This window comes from Pleurodeles waltl, chromosome 8, assembly GCF_031143425.1.
Source record: "Pleurodeles waltl isolate 20211129_DDA chromosome 8, aPleWal1.hap1.20221129, whole genome shotgun sequence".
NCBI lineage: Eukaryota > Metazoa > Chordata > Amphibia > Caudata > Salamandridae > Pleurodeles > Pleurodeles waltl.
Window position 1 is genome coordinate 778,482,730 of NC_090447.1, and position 24,320 is coordinate 778,507,049.

General features: G+C 40.6%; 1 protein-coding gene across 1 annotated transcript in view; it reads left to right on the forward strand.

Moving 5' to 3' along the window:
• The window catches only part of GRPR (gastrin releasing peptide receptor), a 396,762-nt gene that overhangs the window by 218,444 nt on the left and 153,998 nt on the right, over positions 1-24,320 (forward strand). The gene's annotated exons all lie outside the window — the stretch shown is intronic.

Below are 24,320 nucleotides of genomic sequence, written 5' to 3' on the forward strand. Positions count from 1 at the left end.
CTCCACAAAGCACAGTCACAGGCAGGGCAGCACTTTTTCCTCAGCTATCAGCTCTTCTCCAGGCAGAGGTTCCTCTTGGTTCCAGAAGTGTTTCTAAAGTTTGTAAGTTTGGGTGCCCTTCTTATACCCATTTTAGTCTTTGAAGTCACCTTTCTTCAAAGGGGACTCACACCTTCTTGTGAAATCCTGCCTTGCCCAGGCAAGGCCTCAGACACACACCAGGGGGCTGGAGACAGCATTGTCAGAGGCAGGCACAGTCCTTTCAGATGAGAGTGACCACTCCACCCCTCCCTCCTAGCAGAGATGGCTAATCAGGAAATGCAGATCACACCCCAGCTCCCTTTGTGTCACTGTCTGGTGTGAGGTGAAAAACAACCCAACTGTCAAACTGACCCAGACAGGGAATCCACAAACCAGGCAGAGTCACAGAATGGTTTAAGCAAGAAAATGCTCACTTTCTAAAAGTGGCATTTCCAAACGCACAATCTTAAAATCAACTTTACTAAAAGATGTATTTTTAAATTGTGAGTTCAGGGATCCCAAACTCCACATGTCCATCTACTCTCTAGGGGAATCTACACTTTAATCATATTTAAAGGTAGCCCCCATATTATCCTATGAGAGAGAGACAGACCTTGCAACAGTGAAAACGAAATTGGCAGTATTTCACTGTCAGGACATATAAACCACATTACTATATGTCCTACCTTATCCATACACTGCACCCTGCCCTTGGGGCTACCTAGGGCCTACCTTAGGGGTGCCTTACATGTAAGGAAAGGGAAGGTTTAGGCCTGGCAAGTGGGTACACTTGCCAAGTCGAATTTACAGTGTAAAAATACACATACAGACACTGCAGGGGCAGGTCTGAGACATGATTACAGAGCTACTTATGTGGGTGGCACAACCAGTGCTGCAGGCCCACTAGTAGCATTTGATTTACAGGCCCTGGCACCTCTAGTGCACATTACTAGGGACTTACTAGTAATTCAAATATGCCAATCATGGATGAACCACTTACATACAATTTAAACAGGAGCACTTGCACTTTAGCACTGGTTAGCAGTGGTAAAGTGCCCAGAGTAACAAAAACAGCAAAATCAGAGTCCAGCACACATCAACAACCTGGGGAACAGAGGCAAAAAGTTAAGGGAGACCACGCCAAGGATGAAAAGTCTAACAGGCTTCCTGCGCAAACATAAAGTACACCAGCAAGTAATCTGCCTGTACATAGAAATATTTAATCAAAAAGCAAAGCTGACCAACCATAAGTAGCACACAATGTATTTCACAATGAAAGTCAACAGTGCATGCTTGTATTTATTAGTGCTGAAGCAATGTCAATGGTGGGACATCCTTTTCCATTCAAGCAGCCAAACTATGTAATTCATTACCCCCAACTATAAGAGCCACAGGTAACTATCTTGTCTTCAGAAAACTACTCAAGAGTTGGCTCTTTCCTTCATAACCACCATATTCAAACAACTATGGACTGCATATGCCTATGTTGATAAATATTTTTTCTGATTATGTGGATATTCTAGTTATATATAGTTCTTTAGAATCACTTCTATGTCATAACAATAAACTACACCCACACTCTTTAAACCTGTTTAACTAAGTATATTTACTCATGGTTTAAATATGTATATGTATGTATATATATATGTGTGCATATGTGTGTGTATTCATGTGTGTATGTATGTGTGTGTGTACGTATATATATATATACGTGTATATATATATATATGTGTGTGTGTGTGTTATTCTATGCTTAACATGTTCATAGGTCATTGCATAACTCCTAGATAAGTTGTTATACTATATACTTATGAATCCCTGCTCTCATCTTATATCACATTTATCTATCCATCACCAAATGTCATGTCTCCATCAATCTATCCTCCATTCCCACTCTGATTCATCCCAAATCCATTCTACTACTTTCATCTCCTAAATAACTCTGCATAAGATCTTTCATTCGCTTCCACATCTAACTCACCAAACCTCACTTTACTACCATGATCTCCCAAACAACCCTACTATATTCTCCCTCATTTATCTCACCTTGCTACTATGATCTCCCTAACCCCTTCCACAGACTCTTCCCTCCTCCATCCTCCCTTTACTCATCCCAAGCCTAAATCCTATTACCATAAACTCCCAGTTAAGACTTCTGGATTCTTTCCTCCTCCACCCCTCCATTACTCCAGTCAATCTACTAACAAACTCTCATATCCACGGCTCAGATTAACTCACAATAATACTAAAACTGTACTCATATTTCCCTATACTAATCCACCACTAATTTTTGTTGGGTTTCGGAGTAGCGTGCTACTCGCCGAAAAGCGATTCGACGCCTCGTCAGGGGTAGTAAGCGCTATAAAAATACTATTACAATACAATACAATACAATGCCTGCCCCATCCCCCCAACACCACCAATAGTGGTCCATAAACATGTGGGGCGGAAGCCCATGTGGCTGCATTGCAAATGTCCTCCAGACAAACCACTTTAAAGAAAGCCCAAGACAGTAAAAGACTTTCTGTAGATCTCCCTTTAACACGGTGCTCCACCTTGGTCCCCTGAGAATCATAAGCAGCAAATTAGCCTACTTAATCCACCAACTCAATGTGGAGTTGAAAGATTTAAGACCACTCATGACCGGACCAAAAGTCACAAACAAGCTATCTATCATCTGAAAGCTTGCTGTCCTCTCCAGATACAACACAGCCCGCTTCACATCTAAAAAATGTAAGCGAGTCTCCCCCTCCTTCAGAGGCTCAGGGTAGAAAGCTTGAAGCACCACCTCTCAGTCCCTGTTAGGCAAAGATGGGACCTTGGATAAAAACCCGAGATCTGATCTTAAAACAATCCTATCAGGTTAAACCCTCAAAAAAGGGGAGGATTTTAGGAACGACCCCAGCTCCCCAGTTCTAATTGCCAACACAATTGCCACCAGAAACACCACTATCAGGATCAAGAATTTAAGGCCAACTTCCCGGAAAGGTTCAAATGGGGAGCTTAAAGTGCCTCAACACCAAGAGAAGATCCCACTCCGGGGCTACTAGGCAGCAGTCTAGACATCAGTGGATCCAACTGATTCAATTGTGGACTCCTGAAAGCTTCAAAGCCTCCCATTGGGCCTGTATTGTAGATGGAGCCAACCCCAATTTGAAGCTATCAGACAGGAAATCCAATATCTCCACTGGTTCCACTGACTCAGAGTACAGACCTATCCCCACACATCACCTCGAAAAGGAACCCCAATGTCTAGAGTAAGACCGCAGCATCACCGGGAGTTCTGAATCAAGTCCACCACTTATGCTGAACAACCTCTCGTCAAAAGATTAACCCTCTCAACAGCAAGACCTGAAGGTGTAATCTCTGCAACACTCCTGCCAGGAGAGGAGTCCCCTACCGCGTACACAATCCTTGTCCTGCCTGATCTTGTGCAAAACCCTGGCAATTATCAGAATCAGTGAGTATGCATAATGCAGTTCCCCGTCCATCTGAATGACATTGCATCCATCTTCCAACATCAGCAAAAGGAGTAATTGTGCAGAATCACTACCTGATTGTCTGTCTGCAAACAGATCCGCAGCTGGACACCGACACCTCTTCTGCAACAGAAGGAATACCTCCTTGGTCAAGGAAACCACACTCAATAAGGAAAACACCCTCATTAGGTTGTCTGACAACCTATTATCCTTCCCTGGGAGATACACCATCCTCAGAATTCACAGAGATTGCACCCTCCACCCACCTGGTAGTTCAAATACCCCATCACTACCTGATTGTCCATCTGGACTTGAACATGGTGAGTCCTGAGGGATGCTACAAATGCCAGACAGGCCAACTGGACGGCCTTCAACTCACTGTAGTTTGAGGAACAACCAGCCTGCAGATGGTCCCACTTCCCCTATACAGACCATGATTCCTACGTTGCCCCCTAACCCTACTTGCTGGCATCTGTAGTAACCACCCAAGATGGAGTCACATGAAATGGAAGACCCCCTGCTAGACTGTTGCTGTCCAACCACCACTGCAAGCCCCCCCCGGTCTGCAGATACACTCACACTGGGAGATTGTATAAGTTGGAACATGGGGACCAATGCACCAGCAGATGGATGATGAGGGAGTACATTTGCAGCTGTTCCCATGAAGGAACACTGATAGCCGCCTCCATCAACCCCTGCGACCTCAACCACAAGGACAAAGGAGATATTCCAGACTGATCAGATTCCTTATCTTCTGAAGGAAAGTCTCTCTTCTTGTCACTGGAAGAAAGACCTGTCCTTTCACTATGTCCTGGTGACCTCCAATGAATGCCAGATCCTGCTTGGGGACTAGCCAAGATTTCTCGAAGTTGATGAGACACCTATAAACCTCCAGAATCCTGCATACCACCTAGATATGGCTGGTCACCTTGGGAAAAGATGAGACAAAGATCAACCAGTCATCCAGATATGGAAATACCTGTACTCCCTCCTTATGAATTACCCCCACCAAAGGCACCAACACTTTTGTGAACACTCTTGGACAAGGTGACAAACCAAAAGGATTGGAGAGGTTGGCAGCATTGGGGAGAGATGGGAAAGGCTGGAGTGCTAATTTTTGCTTCAAGGGTTCTGTGGGAGAGCAATAGCTCCCTGCATAACGGATGTGGCAAGGAAGACTAACGAGGAGGTAATAAATATGGTTTATACATACCTCATACATGAACATTCTGCTTGTAAGTAATATCAAGTCTCTGCACTGACATTGACTGTGTGTTGTGTGATTGATGACTAGTAGTAGGAGTCCATATTGTTTGTGAGTATGCGGCTGTAGGGACCAGTGGGATCCACTTAGGATACCCATGATAGAACATAAGGCAAGATGGAGGCGGAGGTGTAGCCTTCACCATCAGAGGAAGTGTATTGGTGCATTCTTTAGATACAGTGTTTAGCTTCTGACAATGAACTGAGGAAGAATTGAGACATGATTCCTCTTGAAATGTAGCAGTGTCCTCGTTCGCAAGGCTGTGATTATTATAACTTTAAGAGCACTACAATTCTGATTTATAGAAGGGAAGGGGAATTGAGTCAGCAGATTCTGTCTCCCGAACCTCGTAGCACCTGTCTTAGGACTGTACAGTTAATTAACATTTGTTAGGTGTAGCATTATGTTTTAGTGGGTGAATAAAGTACTTTTCTTTTCGACAACAAAAAACACCTTGCTGGACAATACTTATTGGGCCTAACACACAACAGTGACATACACTTTTGAGTAATTTACACTTTTGAGTAAGTATGCTATTTTTTGCTTATTCATCAAATCTGAGGATAAGTTACTAATAAAACAAAAAACAAAAAAACAGTAATAAATTCAGCACCACACATGGCCAACAACTGGTACTGCAAAACCCTCCCATAGAAAATAATGGAGGTAGGGACACATAATAAAACCCCCCTTAGAAAATAATGTTACATTAAATTCAATTCTTTAAAATTGTTAAAATTTACATCAATACAACCTAATGATAAAAATATATATAAATAGTACATATTTATTATTTAAGTATACAATATTTTAAAACACTGTGTTTGATTCAAAGATTCAGGTAATAGGAAATCTCCATATAATATAACTAAATTAATTTTATTGAATTCCTCACATTACTCCTAATAATTACTAAGGCATAACAGTTTTTAACTTTGGATGGGAATTTGTTTTCTAATTTAGAATGTTCCATTAATTAAATATTTATTTCAAAATTAAATTAACGTTGCTGTAATATTTTTGTATTCAGTTCTACATATAAAACAAACAATAACAATTATTTCAAAATAATATTTAATATTTTTAGTATTCATTTTCAACTTCAATATTTTTTATTTTCCCTACACTTTACAATATGGAGACTCTGCATTCAAATGTTTATGAATTTTAGAAAGTCAATCTGCACTCAAACTTAAGTGTAAATCTACCTTTTTGTGAATTGGGCCCTGTATGTCTATCCACTGTCAATATTTTTCAACCTTGGATGTTCACCTTTGTGGGACATAAGCATCCTTTATAACTTCATGACTCCTTATCATTCCATTTTTTTTTTACTCTGATATTGTGCTAATAGTCTCTGTGAATTAGTGCTGTTTAAGGTAACGTATTTATGCAACCACTTGTTAGTGTGACAGTCTATGACTTCTAGTCAGAGACTTCCCCTGCGGAATAAAGACACTAGTTAAAACATAATGGGCAAGGAGTTTGTGAGGGACCTCTTACTTTTCTTTGAAGACACAACTTTTATGGACAGAATAGAGCAGAGTGATTCCCCCATTTCAGGAGCCCTCAACGTTTTAACACATCATTTTTATCATGTTCCCTAATTATTTTCTGAAATATTAATTGTTCTATTTCGTTTATCTGTATTGAACCTTTTATGTCCACAGTGTCACATAGTGACACCTATTTATGATGTGTTTCTTTTCAAGTACCTTCAACCCAACTTCATCGTTTTACTAAACTTTTTCTGTAGATAATCTGGAAATCAATAGCTGATCTCTACTTCATAATCTATCTGTTCTTAAGTCTTATCTCTCCTATGGCTAATATTTTCTATTTCTATTCATTAACTCCTAATGTTGGTATAATTTCATCCTTTGGTAATGTTTTACCAGCTTTGTTGTGTTTCTCAACCCATCTAATGTGATCTGTGTTCAAGGAACCTTGTCTTGCCATCTGCAAGTCATACCTATATATTTAACGTTGCTAGGGCAAGTAATCACTTATGCCACATTCTGGCTAATACGGTTGGTTCTGCATGTTCTTTGTTGCTCATCAGTCCTAATGCAAGCTATCAGCATTAGGTAGGGTCAGTGTCTTTACATATGCTGTAAATCCACATTGCAAATGCCCTGTTACCACAGAGCCTCTATTATGGCTTATGACTCGCAGTTTTAAGTCAAGGGTGTATAGCCTGGTTCCTGATACTCCTACCTCTTTAGAAAGGCAAACAGGTTTTTCTGGCAGGGACTCCGATGTGATTTTCCAAAAGTACTGACCTGAAGGAGTGGGAAATGCTTTACACAGGGCATTCTGCACTTATTTCTTTTCTGTTAGTTCTCAAGGAGCGCCTCACTGCTGCTACTGTGCGCTTGTTTCTGTGCCCAATGAAATAAATTGTTAAGTAAATGTTTTGAGTAATATGTTTTCCTGAAGCTTTCAGTTTTTTTGCAGTAAGTAGAAGCTATGGGCAGTTTCTTAGTCTAAGGGCCTGAATATGAGTTTGAAGCTATTATTACACCTGATGAATAATGATACCATGGTGTGCGTTATTTATCAAGTTCTATACATAACACCTATTACGAGTTGGTGGGGAATAACATGCAGATTTTGGTGTTTAAAAAAAGTCTAAGAGCTTTTAGAGTTATTTGGATTTAGTGTGCATTGATTCTTTCGATTGTACACTCCTTATCTATGTGGAAAACATCCGTCTATATTGTGTTACTTTTAAGTGCACACCCAGTGAGAAATATTCACACCTTTTTTGAGCCTGGACTGCCTTCTGTTGTGTTCGTATTCCCATGACACATAGAATAAAGCAGTCTTTCATCTTGCATTTAAAAATAATGACTCATATGTTTTAGTGTTTCTCTGTAGGCTGCATCAACAAACACCAAATTTGGAAATTGTTTGTATTTTCTTCTACAACTCAGGAATATGAAATCAGACTGCTACTTCTAATTTCTAATTAAGGAGCTTAAAAATACATTATATGGCAGCTGTTCAGTCTAAATGTTAATTGAGCTCTAGGAACCTTTCTACACTAGACTTATCTCCAATAAATCTCTATAGGGAAACAACAACCAATAGTGACCAATACAAGTGCTAATCGTGCTAGGTGACAGAAGAGTTGTTAGAAAGGGTACAGTACATGTTACAGACCGGGCCTAGTAGAATGATCTTCATGATGACCAGATTGTAGGCATATGAAGATTTCGGGTGGCAAGGCAAAGATTGAATCCTTCAAACCCCAGGCATTCACTTGATTTAAAGAGGAAAATGAGTTTTGAACTAGAGCAGTGTTAGGAAGGGCTAAATGGGCTATCCATCCTTTTCTGGAGCAATGGTATTCCCATAACAAATTTAATGCATTAAGAGAGTAAATGTGAGGGAGGAAAGACTAATTGAAGAAATTGAAATGGAAGGTTACTTTACATTTAAAGCTCACAAATGGGGCGTAATGCTGTGAGAGACAAAGGGAACAGAGTGCTCATTGGAAAGAATAGTAGACCAGTGTATTGAAATTAGCTTTGTTGGTGAGGTAGACAGGACAATAAAACCTTGGTGGTGTAAACAGAAAAAGGTGCTGCAAGAAACATAGCTGCAAGATATAGATGGGCACATCACAGTGAGATGCATTTAGGTACAATTCACTTAAATAAGTGCATGACATTGACTCAGATGCACCAGGAGTACACTTTATCGGGGAGCGACACAATGCACATGGAAACTCTTCACTGAGGTACGTCAGACTTTGATCCCTGAAATGCGTGAGGGGTATGGTTTACCGAGGTACACTGAGTAATAGCCACTCAAGTGTACTGAAAGGATCCAGTTTTCTCGGATCGATCAGGCTTTATGGCACTAGTCATGTGAATGATTTCCAACCAAACTAGTTTTGAGACTGTTTGACAGTGTAAACGAGGCAAAACATAACACAGCAGTGGCAAATGTTAAACGTTACCATTCTAGCAATGAATTATCAGGTGTAATAAAGTCAACCTAACCTGATATTCTAACCCCTTGAAGTTGCTTGACAAAGTACAATACAACACACATGTTCATATTATTACAACGGTTTTAATCTGTTCATTATATGAAAGGTTAAGTTGGTATTGATGCAATTTATATGTGTAAACTAGAGATTTCTGTTTTTATGGTTTCTGGTTTTCTGCGCAACACCGAGTTTTCAGAGTTTTCAGAAGACGTCTAACTGAAGCAAAATCTACTATTCCATCTAAAAATAAACATATCAATGCAACCGCTCACACAATTGGGCAATAACTTTCAGCAATACTGTTACCCCTGATGTTTCTGCACCTGTATCTGGAGTTACATTTCTGTACAACGCTCTAAGATGCTAAAATATGTGCTGCGCTACTGCTCAACATCACAGGATTAATGTTAGAACTCCTAATAATTAATGCAGATGTGATAATGGTGCAAAACAGTAAAAAAGGGAAGGCAGCAGTCCCAACTTCGTCACTGAGTGGGATGGGGTCAATGAAACTGCTGACCCCATCCACTCTGTGACGATGTGTCACTGAATGACACTCGCCCTGGGAGTTTCAGGGCTTAAACCTGAAGCACCCAGGTCGAAGTCAATGGGTGACGCTTCCCTCGTCACCTGGGGAAGGGCCTCGAGGCACGTTTGCTGAGCTGAGGAGGTCACGCCCACAGGAGCTGTGACCTCTTCAGCCCTGCGGAATAAAGACACTAGTTAAAACATAATGGGCAAGGAGTTTGTGAGGGACCTCTTACTTTTCTTTGAAGACACAACTTTTATGGACAGAATAGAGCAGAGTGATTCCCCCATTTCAGGAGCCCTCAACGTTTTAACACATCATTACACACTCACTTCTGTCCTGTCATATACAGAACACTGCATGCATGGTGTTCTATTAAATGACTCTTTGCCTACACTCACTAAGTCTGATTTGACAACATTACTTCTCTTAGCAGGGGTGGCAGGAATACAAATCACTTATGGACTGGTTTCTATTCTTAATGTAATCATTGCTTAAGTCCATAGGTTAATTGTTGCTTTTTTATGTGTCTTCTTCCTATGACTCAATGGTACACTCATACCTGATGTAATGTATTGTTGCATCCCATTTGTCTCTGCTCTCCTGCCTTGCTTGCGTAGGATGCAGTTAAGCAGTGATTATTATTGCATGTGCATCATCAATGCACATCTACTGTAGTGCATGGACCTCAACATGATGTCACTCCATGATGTGCTGGGTGAAACCACTAATTTGCTTTTCTGTCTGTTGGGGGTCGTCATGCTGGCTTCATCCATTTGCGCCTGATTGTGATAGGACAAAAAACATCATCCTGAATAAAGTCACTGTGGACTGTGGGAAAAAAAATCCAATAGCATTAATGTAGTTTTAATGTTTACAGCAGTAATGATTGTCACAAGGATGGGGATTCTTGTTGTATCATATGGCATATTCTTAATCAGGATGAACTATAAGTAATTTGTTAATTAAGTATTACATTGGTGTTCATTCATGGGTTTTCAACCCTTAGTAAGCTATATTATTCCTGAGATTAATCCTTCTTAACCCAGCACCTAAGAGGTGCATAAGGCACATAGCTGGTTAGACATCCTCATATTTGTGTTATGACGTCCCTTGATACACACGCATATAATTTTATTGTTTACCCTGTTGCTGGTGATTTTCACTATTGATAGGATAGGGTTTCGTGTTGCATCACATACCCTGATCTTTAATTGTATAAAGTGCACATTACAGCTCCTGAAATGACATAGCACCTGACATTTTTATCATGTTCCCTAATTATTTTCTGAAATATTAATTGTTCTATTTCGTTTATCTGTATTGAACCTTTTATGTCCACAGTGTCACATAGTGACACCTATTTATGATGTGTTTCTTTTCAAGTACCTTCAACCCAACTTCATCGTTTTACTAAACTTTTTCTGTAGATAATCTGGAAATCAATAGCTGATCTCTACTTCATAATCTATCTGTTCTTAAGTCTTATCTCTCCTATGGCTAATATTTTCTATTTCTATTCATTAACTCCTAATGTTGGTATAATTTCATCCTTTGGTAATGTTTTACCAGCTTTGTTGTGTTTCTCAACCCATCTAATGTGATCTGTGTTCAAGGAACCTTGTCTTGCCATCTGCAAGTCATACCTATATATTTAACGTTGCTAGGGCAAGTAATCACTTATGCCACATTCTGGCTAATACGGTTGGTTCTGCATGTTCTTTGTTGCTCATCAGTCCTAATGCAAGCTATCAGCATTAGGTAGGGTCAGTGTCTTTACATATGCTGTAAATCCACATTGCAAATGCCCTGTTACCACAGAGCCTCTATTATGGCTTATGACTCGCAGTTTTAAGTCAAGGGTGTATAGCCTGGTTCCTGATACTCCTACCTCTTTAGAAAGGCAAACAGGTTTTTCTGGCAGGGACTCCGATGTGATTTTCCAAAAGTACTGACCTGAAGGAGTGGGAAATGCTTTACACAGGGCATTCTGCACTTATTTCTTTTCTGTTAGTTCTCAAGGAGCGCCTCACTGCTGCTACTGTGCGCTTGTTTCTGTGCCCAATGAAATAAATTGTTAAGTAAATGTTTTGAGTAATATGTTTTCCTGAAGCTTTCAGTTTTTTTGCAGTAAGTAGAAGCTATGGGCAGTTTCTTAGTCTAAGGGCCTGAATATGAGTTTGAAGCTATTATTACACCTGATGAATAATGATACCATGGTGTGCGTTATTTATCAAGTTCTATACATAACACCTATTACGAGTTGGTGGGGAATAACATGCAGATTTTGGTGTTTAAAAAAAGTCTAAGAGCTTTTAGAGTTATTTGGATTTAGTGTGCATTGATTCTTTCGATTGTACACTCCTTATCTATGTGGAAAACATCCGTCTATATTGTGTTACTTTTAAGTGCACACCCAGTGAGAAATATTCACACCTTTTTTGAGCCTGGACTGCCTTCTGTTGTGTTCGTATTCCCATGACACATAGAATAAAGCAGTCTTTCATCTTGCATTTAAAAATAATTACTCATATGTTTTAGTGTTTCTCTGTAGGCTGCATCAACAAACACCAAATTTGGAAATTGTTTGTATTTTCTTCTACAACTCAGGAATATGAAATCAGACTGCTACTTCTAATTTCTAATTAAGGAGCTTAAAAATACATTATATGGCAGCTGTTCAGTCTAAATGTTAATTGAGCTCTAGGAACCTTTCTACACTAGACTTATCTCCAATAAATCTCTATAGGGAAACAACAACCAATAGTGACCAATACAAGTGCTAATCGTGCTAGGTGACAGAAGAGTTGTTAGAAAGGGTACAGTACATGTTACAGACCGGGCCTAGTAGAATGATCTTCATGATGACCAGATTGTAGGCATATGAAGATTTCGGGTGGCAAGGCAAAGATTGAATCCTTCAAACCCCAGGCATTCACTTGATTTAAAGAGGAAAATGAGTTTTGAACTAGAGCAGTGTTAGGAAGGGCTAAATGGGCTATCCATCCTTTTCTGGAGCAATGGTATTCCCATAACAAATTTAATGCATTAAGAGAGTAAATGTGAGGGAGGAAAGACTAATTGAAGAAATTGAAATGGAAGGTTACTTTACATTTAAAGCTCACAAATGGGGCGTAATGCTGTGAGAGACAAAGGGAACAGAGTGCTCATTGGAAAGAATAGTAGACCAGTGTATTGAAATTAGCTTTGTTGGTGAGGTAGACAGGACAATAAAACCTTGGTGGTGTAAACAGAAAAAGGTGCTGCAAGAAACATAGCTGCAAGATATAGATGGGCACATCACAGTGAGATGCATTTAGGTACAATTCACTTAAATAAGTGCATGACATTGACTCAGATGCACCAGGAGTACACTTTATCGGGGAGCGACACAATGCACATGGAAACTCTTCACTGAGGTACGTCAGACTTTGATCCCTGAAATGCGTGAGGGGTATGGTTTACCGAGGTACACTGAGTAATAGCCACTCAAGTGTACTGAAAGGATCCAGTTTTCTCGGATCGATCAGGCTTTATGGCACTAGTCATGTGAATGATTTCCAACCAAACTAGTTTTGAGACTGTTTGACAGTGTAAACGAGGCAAAACATAACACAGCAGTGGCAAATGTTAAACGTTACCATTCTAGCAATGAATTATCAGGTGTAATAAAGTCAACCTAACCTGATATTCTAACCCCTTGAAGTTGCTTGACAAAGTACAATATAACACACATGTTCATATTATTACAACGGTTTTAATCTGTTCATTATATGAAAGGTTAAGTTGGTATTGATGCAATTTATATGTGTAAACTAGAGATTTCTGTTTTTATGGTTTCTGGTTTTCTGCGCAACACCGAGTTTTCAGAGTTTTCAGAAGACGTCTAACTGAAGCAAAATCTACTATTCCATCTAAAAATAAACATATCAATGCAACCGCTCACACAATTGGGCAATAACTTTCAGCAATACTGTTACCCCTGATGTTTCTGCACCTGTATCTGGAGTTACATTTCTGTACAACGCTCTAAGATGCTAAAATATGTGCTGCGCTACTGCTCAACATCACAGGATTAATGTTAGAACTCCTAATAATTAATGCAGATGTGATAATGGTGCAAAACAGTAAAAAAGGGAAGGCAGCAGTCCCAACTTCGTCACTGAGTGGGATGGGGTCAATGAAACTGCTGACCCCATCCACTCTGTGACGATGTGTCACTGAATGACACTCGCCCTGGGAGTTTCAGGGCTTAAACCTGAAGCACCCAGGTCGAAGTCAATGGGTGACGCTTCCCTCGTCACCTGGGGAAGGGCCTCGAGGCACGTTTGCTGAGCTGAGGAGGTCACGCCCACAGGAGCTGTGACCTCTTCAGCCCTGCGGAATAAAGACACTAGTTAAAACATAATGGGCAAGGAGTTTGTGAGGGACCTCTTACTTTTCTTTGAAGACACAACTTTTATGGACAGAATAGAGCAGAGTGATTCCCCCATTTCAGGAGCCCTCAACGTTTTAACACATCATTACACACTCACTTCTGTCCTGTCATATACAGAACACTGCATGCATGGTGTTCTATTAAATGACTCTTTGCCTACACTCACTAAGTCTGATTTGACAACATTACTTCTCTTAGCAGGGGTGGCAGGAATACAAATCACTTATGGACTGGTTTCTATTCTTAATGTAATCATTGCTTAAGTCCATAGGTTAATTGTTGCTTTTTTATGTGTCTTCTTCCTATGACTCAATGGTACACTCATACCTGATGTAATGTATTGTTGCATCCCATTTGTCTCTGCTCTCCTGCCTTGCTTGCGTAGGATGCAGTTAAGCAGTGATTATTATTGCATGTGCATCATCAATGCACATCTACTGTAGTGCATGGACCTCAACATGATGTCACTCCATGATGTGCTGGGTGAAACCACTAATTTGCTTTTCTGTCTGTTGGGGGTCGTCATGCTGGCTTCATCCATTTGCGCCTGATTGTGATAGGACAAAAAACATCATCCTGAATAAAGTCACTGTGGACTGTGGGAAAAAAAATCCAATAGCATTAATGTAGTTTTAATGTTTACAGCAGTAATGATTGTCACAAGGATGGGGATTCTTGTTGTATCATATGGCATATTCTTAATCAGGATGAACTATAAGTAATTTGTTAATTAAGTATTACATTGGTGTTCATTCATGGGTTTTCAACCCTTAGTAAGCTATATTATTCCTGAGATTAATCCTTCTTAACCCAGCACCTAAGAGGTGCATAAGGCACATAGCTGGTTAGACATCCTCATATTTGTGTTATGACGTCCCTTGATACACACGCATATAATTTTATTGTTTACCCTGTTGCTGGTGATTTTCACTATTGATAGATAGGGTTTCGTGTTGCATCACATACCCTGATCTTTAATTGTATAAAGTGCACATTACAGCTCCTGAAATGACATAGCACCTGACATTTTTATCATGTTCCCTAATTATTTTCTGAAATATTAATTGTTCTATTTCGTTTATCTGTATTGAACCTTTTATGTCCACAGTGTCACATAGTGACACCTATTTATGATGTGTTTCTTTTCAAGTACCTTCAACCCAACTTCATCGTTTTACTAAACTTTTTCTGTAGATAATCTGGAAATCAATAGCTGATCTCTACTTCATAATCTATCTGTTCTTAAGTCTTATCTCTCCTATGGCTAATATTTTCTATTTCTATTCATTAACTCCTAATGTTGGTATAATTTCATCCTTTGGTAATGTTTTACCAGCTTTGTTGTGTTTCTCAACCCATCTAATGTGATCTGTGTTCAAGGAACCTTGTCTTGCCATCTGCAAGTCATACCTATATATTTAACGTTGCTAGGGCAAGTAATCACTTATGCCACATTCTGGCTAATACGGTTGGTTCTGCATGTTCTTTGTTGCTCATCAGTCCTAATGCAAGCTATCAGCATTAGGTAGGGTCAGTGTCTTTACATATGCTGTAAATCCACATTGCAAATGCCCTGTTACCACAGAGCCTCTATTATGGCTTATGACTCGCAGTTTTAAGTCAAGGGTGTATAGCCTGGTTCCTGATACTCCTACCTCTTTAGAAAGGCAAACAGGTTTTTCTGGCAGGGACTCCGATGTGATTTTCCAAAAGTACTGACCTGAAGGAGTGGGAAATGCTTTACACAGGGCATTCTGCACTTATTTCTTTTCTGTTAGTTCTCAAGGAGCGCCTCACTGCTGCTACTGTGCGCTTGTTTCTGTGCCCAATGAAATAAATTGTTAAGTAAATGTTTTGAGTAATATGTTTTCCTGAAGCTTTCAGTTTTTTTGCAGTAAGTAGAAGCTATGGGCAGTTTCTTAGTCTAAGGGCCTGAATATGAGTTTGAAGCTATTATTACACCTGATGAATAATGATACCATGGTGTGCGTTATTTATCAAGTTCTATACATAACACCTATTACGAGTTGGTGGGGAATAACATGCAGATTTTGGTGTTTAAAAAAAGTCTAAGAGCTTTTAGAGTTATTTGGATTTAGTGTGCATTGATTCTTTCGATTGTACACTCCTTATCTATGTGGAAAACATCCGTCTATATTGTGTTACTTTTAAGTGCACACCCAGTGAGAAATATTCACACCTTTTTTGAGCCTGGACTGCCTTCTGTTGTGTTCGTATTCCCATGACACATAGAATAAAGCAGTCTTTCATCTTGCATTTAAAAATAATTACTCATATGTTTTAGTGTTTCTCTGTAGGCTGCATCAACAAACACCAAATTTGGAAATTGTTTGTATTTTCTTCTACAACTCAGGAATATGAAATCAGACTGCTACTTCTAATTTCTAATTAAGGAGCTTAAAAATACATTATATGGCAGCTGTTCAGTCTAAATGTTAATTGAGCTCTAGGAACCTTTCTACACTAGACTTATCTCCAATAAATCTCTATAGGGAAACAACAACCAATAGTGACCAATACAAGTGCTAATCGTGCTAGGTGACAGAAGAGTTGTTAGAAAGGGTACAGTACATGTTACAGACCGGGCCTAGTAGAATGATCTTCATGATGACCAGATTGTAGGCATATGAAGATTTCGGGTGGCAAGGCAAAGATTGAATCCTTCAAACCCCAGGCATTCACTTGATTTAAAGAGGAAAATGAGTTTTGAACTAGAGCAGTGTTAGGAAGGGCTAAATGGGCTATCCATCCTTTTCTGGAGCAATGGTATTCCCATAACAAATTTAATGCATTAAGAGAGTAAATGTGAGGGAGGAAAGACTAATTGAAGAAATTGAAATGGAAGGTTACTTTACATTTAAAGCTCACAAATGGGGCGTAATGCTGTGAGAGACAAAGGGAACAGAGTGCTCATTGGAAAGAATAGTAGACCAGTGTATTGAAATTAGCTTTGTTGGTGAGGTAGACAGGACAATAAAACCTTGGTGGTGTAAACAGAAAAAGGTGCTGCAAGAAACATAGCTGCAAGATATAGATGGGCACATCACAGTGAGATGCATTTAGGTACAATTCACTTAAATAAGTGCATGACATTGACTCAGATGCACCAGGAGTACACTTTATCGGGGAGCGACACAATGCACATGGAAACTCTTCACTGAGGTACGTCAGACTTTGATCCCTGAAATGCGTGAGGGGTATGGTTTACCGAGGTACACTGAGTAATAGCCACTCAAGTGTACTGAAAGGATCCAGTTTTCTCGGATCGATCAGGCTTTATGGCACTAGTCATGTGAATGATTTCCAACCAAACTAGTTTTGAGACTGTTTGACAGTGTAAACGAGGCAAAACATAACACAGCAGTGGCAAATGTTAAACGTTACCATTCTAGCAATGAATTATCAGGTGTAATAAAGTCAACCTAACCTGATATTCTAACCCCTTGAAGTTGCTTGACAAAGTACAATACAACACACATGTTCATATTATTACAACGGTTTTAATCTGTTCATTATATGAAAGGTTAAGTTGGTATTGATGCAATTTATATGTGTAAACTAGAGATTTCTGTTTTTATGGTTTCTGGTTTTCTGCGCAACACCGAGTTTTCAGAGTTTTCAGAAGACGTCTAACTGAAGCAAAATCTACTATTCCATCTAAAAATAAACATATCAATGCAACCGCTCACACAATTGGGCAATAACTTTCAGCAATACTGTTACCCCTGATGTTTCTGCACCTGTATCTGGAGTTACATTTCTGTACAACGCTCTAAGATGCTAAAATATGTGCTGCGCTACTGCTCAACATCACAGGATTAATGTTAGAACTCCTAATAATTAATGCAGATGTGATAATGGTGCAAAACAGTAAAAAAGGGAAGGCAGCAGTCCCAACTTCGTCACTGAGTGGGATGGGGTCAATGAAACTGCTGACCCCATCCACTCTGTGACGATGTGTCACTGAATGACACTCGCCCTGGGAGTTTCAGGGCTTAAACCTGAAGCACCCAGGTCGAAGTCAATGGGTGACGCTTCCCTCGTCACCTGGGGAAGGGCCTCGAGGCACGTTTGCTGAGCTGAGGAGGTCACGCCCACAGGAGCTGTGACCTCTTCAGCCCAGCAAAGTTCAGCTCAGGCAGCCAGGAGTCTGCGCAAATCGTACATGTCTGCTCCTGGCTGCCTGACCTCAACACAAAGAGTGTCTGTCAGGCTGACCTTTGTTCAGCCTGACCGGCACTCTTCATAAGGGGCAAAAGGTGGGGGGTGTGGCCCCTCCACCCTAAAGGACGGGCCGCACCTGCTAATTTCTTAACACTTGGCTGTGGATTCTGAGCTCTTTTTGCACAAAATATGGAGTGGGCATGGACATTAATTCACGCAAATGCCAGGGGTAGTGGAATGTGACATCATAAACTTTGTGACTTTTATTGTCACTCTCATATACATACTTACACATATATTCACACTTACATGCACTGTCTCTCACATAAACACACTCTCACTTGCAAACATGCAGAAAAAACATACATTTAAAAATGTTTCTATTTACTTCAGCTGGCCGGGAGAGGCACATTCCAGTTAATTGTACTCCATTTTTTATTACACTACAAGTGAATAATGCAATAGTATTAACTTTTACTATAATACAAAAAAGGACACACAATAAGGAAGGTGGAACCCGATCTACTTGCATAAGCAGGAGCTACCTCTGCTTTCCTGGCATTGATTTTCCCAGCTCTGAGGCCAGGGGTCACAAAGGCAGTGCCAAGTGTTGCAAAGGTCAAGTCAGGTGTCACAGTTGCGACCCCTAAATGAAGTCCATCCGAAACGGACTGAGGAGTTAGCACATCGAAACATTGGAACTAGTTTCTCTATGCAATCAAATCAATCTTTTGACTGTAGAACTACAAAAGGAAAGTTGCCATGTACAAAAAAGTCAGACTTCACTCCAAAGAGATCAATAAATAATTAACTGTATGGCCATTTTAATGGCAAATACTACATTGATCGAGGTTTAATATTTTATATGTAAATATGAGCCGAGTAGGCTAAGCGAGAGAGAATTGATAACCTAGACAAAAGAGTTCTTAAGAGTATTGTTGCTTAGCATTTAGTAGCTTGGTCAAAGTTCAGGATTTAATTCCAGTGAGTATTCGGAGATACAAGTGTGAAAAAAGTCCCAAACAAGCCTACTGTTAAAAGAACGAAGTTTGTCAGACCTAAACCAAATTGCTGAAAATGACCGTTTTTAGCTACCAATATCTCAAAGCAGAATTTGAGAGCCAAAGTGGAAACGTAGTTTTATGAGTGCTATTACCTTACATTCTTTGGCTATGAATGGGTTTAACATGTAAGACATATGTCTTAAAGCAACAAAATATGCCTGTGTGGGCCACTAACCCTTACAATGTTTATGAAGCAGAGTAAAAGCAAAGTCTATAAAATCCACCTTAAAATTAGACTTTTTTCCGGAAATGTCCACAAGTGAACTTCTTTGTGCCAAGAAAGTACCCTCTGTCTGGTAGGGCTAGTTTGAAACTGGTTACTGTGGTGGAATGATGCTGTTTTTCCATGGTTGAAATCCATATTGAGATAGGAACAATGAAGCATTATTTGTGTTTTTAAAAGTTTTTTTTTTCATTTTGTATAACAACTAGAAAGCATATAATGATTTGACAGTTACTGGCGTGGGACAGAAAACATAATGGCAGACATTACAGGTTTACATGTTTACAGTGAGCATGACCATGATCAAGGTGGCAAAACAGTACTTTGAAATGCATGAAATCATACAAATGTCATCCCCCATTACATAAATGCAAGTGTCCACTTTAGATATCTCACGGGTCCAGTGGATGACATCCATTCCAGCATTACCACACATTGGCACAATCAGTGAACATCACCTTACCAAAGAACCATCCCACACACAACCACAGCCAGTGTGACGCCCTCGAAAGGCAGATGGGCAACTACGCAGCAGTGTATCTATGGCACTGCACCACTTGTTCCTTGTTCCTCAGCATCTTCATCGCCCGAGAGCACAAGATATGCATGATACGGCTCCCAAATGTCCCTCGGATGGCTGTAGTGCGGTATAAGATCATGATAAGAATCAGATTGGGTACTGCAGTATATCATATCAGTATGCTAATCTTGTAATGAAGGTAGGGGGCATTTCATCCAATGCATGGATATTCCACACCGCACCAGTCACAGCCCATGTGCAATGAGCCATCTGCAGGCACCTCCTTATGATAAACCTAATAATGCTAAAATGGGGAGTAGATGTTATTGGCTCACCCATGATCTCCCGTAGTACCTGGATCACAGCGAACCAGAATTGCTTTATGCCAGGACAGTACCATGCCACACGTGTGAAGCCGGTATTCTCCGCACTGCAGCATGGACAGCAGGAGTCCTTGTGCAGGCCATAGCGGAATGGTCGAGCTGGGTTGTAATATACCTGCTAAGGTATTTAAAGTGTTTTAGGCTATTCAGGCCATTCAAAGAGATGGATCCGACCGCCAAACAATGAAAAGCGCATTGCTTGTCACTGATGACTATCTCCAAAATCTCCTGCCAGTCCATGTGAGCCTTAGAGATACTAGGCTGACAGGCCTCTTGTGAGAATGCATACATCTTAGCGTTTGTGCACCCCTGAGTAAATAGGTCAGGGCAAGTAATTTCGAGGGTTCCGCTAGTGACCCACCCAGCAGAGCCTGTGGTGTGTGTCACACCCTATCGTATTAAAACTGTGCTAGAATGGTTGGTACTTCACATTGGGCTCTCACCTGTGCCTCGTCATGGAGAGTGCCCTCTTCAAAGATGGATATGGGGTTAGACACTATGCCACTGATGTGGAAGATGCCTCCCACCCCCATGCAGCGCAACACAGAGAGCATAAACCCCCTATATACCAAATCAAAGGGCTGATTTAAGAGCCCCTAGTGCCACCTTATCACCGCCATAGGGTCATTCTTTTTAATGCTAAGGTGGAGCGAAAGTGTCATTTTCCATGTGCCATATTTACAAAGTGGAGCAATGCATGCATTGCCCCACTTTGTAAACCCATCCTCCTCATTATGCCTGTGCCAGGCATAATGTATGCAAGGAGGGCGTCCCCCTGTTAAGAGATTTCCTTGCACCATTTTTTTGGGCACTTTTAACGCCTGCTCAGAGAAGGCGATAGAAGGGGGATTCCACTATTTATAATGGACCCCTATGTACCCTGCAGGAGTAGCACCCACATTTTGTCTCTACTCCTGCAGAGTACATCAATAGTGTAAAAAATGTGACGCTATTGCCCCCTACCCTGCGCCATGGTGCACTGTATTTTAAATATGACACACACATGGTGGAGGTAGGGGGGCATTAAGTGGCGCCAGGAAAGTGGCGCTGCACTAGGTGCAGTGGCACTTTTCTTTAATCTGCCCCCAAATGCTTTTTCTGAGCTGAAAAAAATTGAATTTGTGTGCATATGTGGGTGAATAGGGGAAGAGGTTCCGGAGACTGCCTATGAATGATCCTCTGCTATAAAGCCAGTCTGCTGTGGGCCTACATTTGCTGGGAGCAGATACCCAAGGCAGTTCCTGAGGATTTTTGTGAAGATTTTAGTATCAGTGGTCAATAACGATAAAAGTCTATAAGACAAGCAGTGATCAGCTGGTTTAGCTGGTTCAAGTAAGGTGATTGACAGTGCTACGCGCATTATGGGGAAGAGGTTGTCTATGTGTGGTACAAATATGTCCAAGTAATCCTTATAGTAGGCCACTATCAGCCTGTCAGTTCCTGGCTCCTTCCTGCCTGGCATATCCTTCAGCTCCACTACAGTCTATGAAGTATGGAGCGGCCCCATGAGAGGGTCCTGATGTGCCACGGTCAGCCATTTCATGATTATATGGGACTGATAGCCTGCCAGGGCTTGCTTGTCATTAGCAATCTGAAAGGTAGAGAGGTCGGAATAGTAACAAAGACACACGGTCCCCCTTGTGGAGCCTTGCCCTAACACCCAAAAACCCATACCCACCCTCAACTCCAAAAAACCCTAAGACCCAAACACCCATACCCACCCTAAACCCAAAATGACCTTACCACCCAAAAACCCATATTCACCCTATAAACTTAAAAATGCCCTTACCACTCAAATGCCCATACACACCCTAAACCCTAAAAACACACTTACCACCCAAAAACTCATACCCACCCTAAAACCTCAAAATACCCTTACCAGCCCAAAAAAAACCATACCCATCCTAAAACCTAAAAATGCTCTTACTACCCAAAAACACCATGTATACCTTACTTACAACACATAAAGCCAACCCTACCATAAAACCCCAAAATGCCCTTACCACCCAAAAATTCCATACCCACCCTAAAACCTAAAAATCGCTTACCAACGAAAAACCCATACACACCCTAAAACCTAAAACTGCACTTACCACTCAAAACCCATAACCACGCTAAAATCTAAAAACCCTTACCATCCAAAAACCCATACCCATCCTAAAACCCAAAATGGCCCTTACCACCCAAAAACCCATACCCACCCTAAAACCTAAAATTCTCTTACCACCCAAAAACCCATACCCACTCTAAAAACTAAAAATGCCCCTACCTCCCAAAATCCCATTCCCACCCTAAAACCTAAAACCTCCTTACAACCCAAAAAACCATACCTACCCTAAAACCTAAAAATGCCCCTACCACCCAAAACCCATGCCCACCCTAAAACCGTAAAACCCCTTACCACCCCAAAACCTATACTAACCCGGAAACCTAACAATGCCCTTACCACCTAAAAAACAGTACTCACTCTAAACCCTAAAAACACTATGCATATATACTTATACACTTAATACTTACCTGTACTTACCTGCAAAACCTTTTATCATGCATAGACCTTTACCATTCATGTCATTAAAAATTAAAAAATATAGGGCCAGATGTAGGAACCATTTTGCATGCCGCAAACTGCGAAATTCTCAGTTTGCGCCATGCAAAACGGGCATAGCGATGAACATTCCCATTTTGAAAGTCGGTACCGACTCGCAAAATGGGAATGCGACTCGCAAATAGGAAGGGGTGTTACCCTTTCTATTTGCAAGTCGCGCCGCGATGCAGAATTGCTTTGTGACCGCGAACGAGGACTTAAAGCAATTTGCAGTTTGCACCTATGTGAAGTGGGTGCAAACTCATTCGCAAAAGGGGATGGGTCCCCATGGGACCGCTTCCCCTTTGTGAATGTCGCCAAAAATATTTTTTCAGAGCAGACAGTGGTCCAATGGACCACTGCCTACTCTGAAAAAATGAAACCAAATGGTTTCATTTTCCCAAGTGTATTGCAACTCGTTTTCCTTTAAGAAAAACGGGCTGCAATACAAAAACAAAAAACTGCTTTATTAAAAAAGCAGTCACAGGCATGGTGGTCTGCTGTCTCCAGCAGGCCACCATCCCTGTGATTGCAGGGAATCGCAAGGGGGTCGCAAATTGCGACCCACCTCATTATTATTAATGAGGTGGGTCTTTGCGACCCCCTTGCGATTCGCAGATGGTGTCAGGGACACCATTCTGCATATGGTTTTGCGACTCGCAAATTGCGAGTCGCAAAACCATTACTACCTACATCTGGCCCATAATGCCTACCTTTAAAACCTTTATGATGCTTATGTCTTTACCGTTCATACTGTTAGAACGAAATTTGTCGTAAAGTCATGCGTGGTAAAGGTATATTCATGGTACGTCATGCGTGATAAAAGTATGCACGGTAAAGGCATATGCATGATAATGGTTTTGTTGTAGCAGTCATGCATTGTAATGACCACTTTGTTAAGGTATATTTGTGTTAAAGGCATGCACGGTAAAGCCATACATGGTAAAGGCATACGCATGGTAATGGTTTCGTTGTAGCGGTCATGAGTGGTAATGACCACATTGTTTCCCCCTCTAAATCACTCCCTTGACATTGTTTTAATTTCTCTGCAAATTATATGTGCCTTATGCTGCTACCAGGAATAATTAACAAATACTTTAGACAACAAAATGTTTGGTCTTACACAATGGACTTTGAGCATCCCTGTGTGCTCATGGTGAGAATGCTCAACATAACACTTGAGAGAAATCAATACAGCTCTCTATTCAATTCTAAACCTAATACCCTGACGTCCATACGCTGTTAGCTCACATTCAACAAGTAATTGGGCACATCTTCAATAGAAACATATTTGTCATGCCCATATCCAGAGGCCGGTCATTTTTCAGACTCACACCTGCTACCAAAATGATTAGTTAATATAAAGGTACAAATCCAATGTATTTTTACAGTAGTTATATACCAATGACAAATATTCATAGAAGTACCTACAATAGCCCAAGCCATATGGGACTTTAAAGTTTGGTGGATGAGCTATTCAGTCGAAATGGCAGGAATATCCCTCCTGCCATCTAACAAGTGCTATTGGTTATAATGTACTTGTAATAAGGTGGACAGTACATGCGCCATAGTATAAATAAGGCCCTGTGTCTGTTTCATGTAGTTAAGGAGTAAACAGATTACTTTCTGC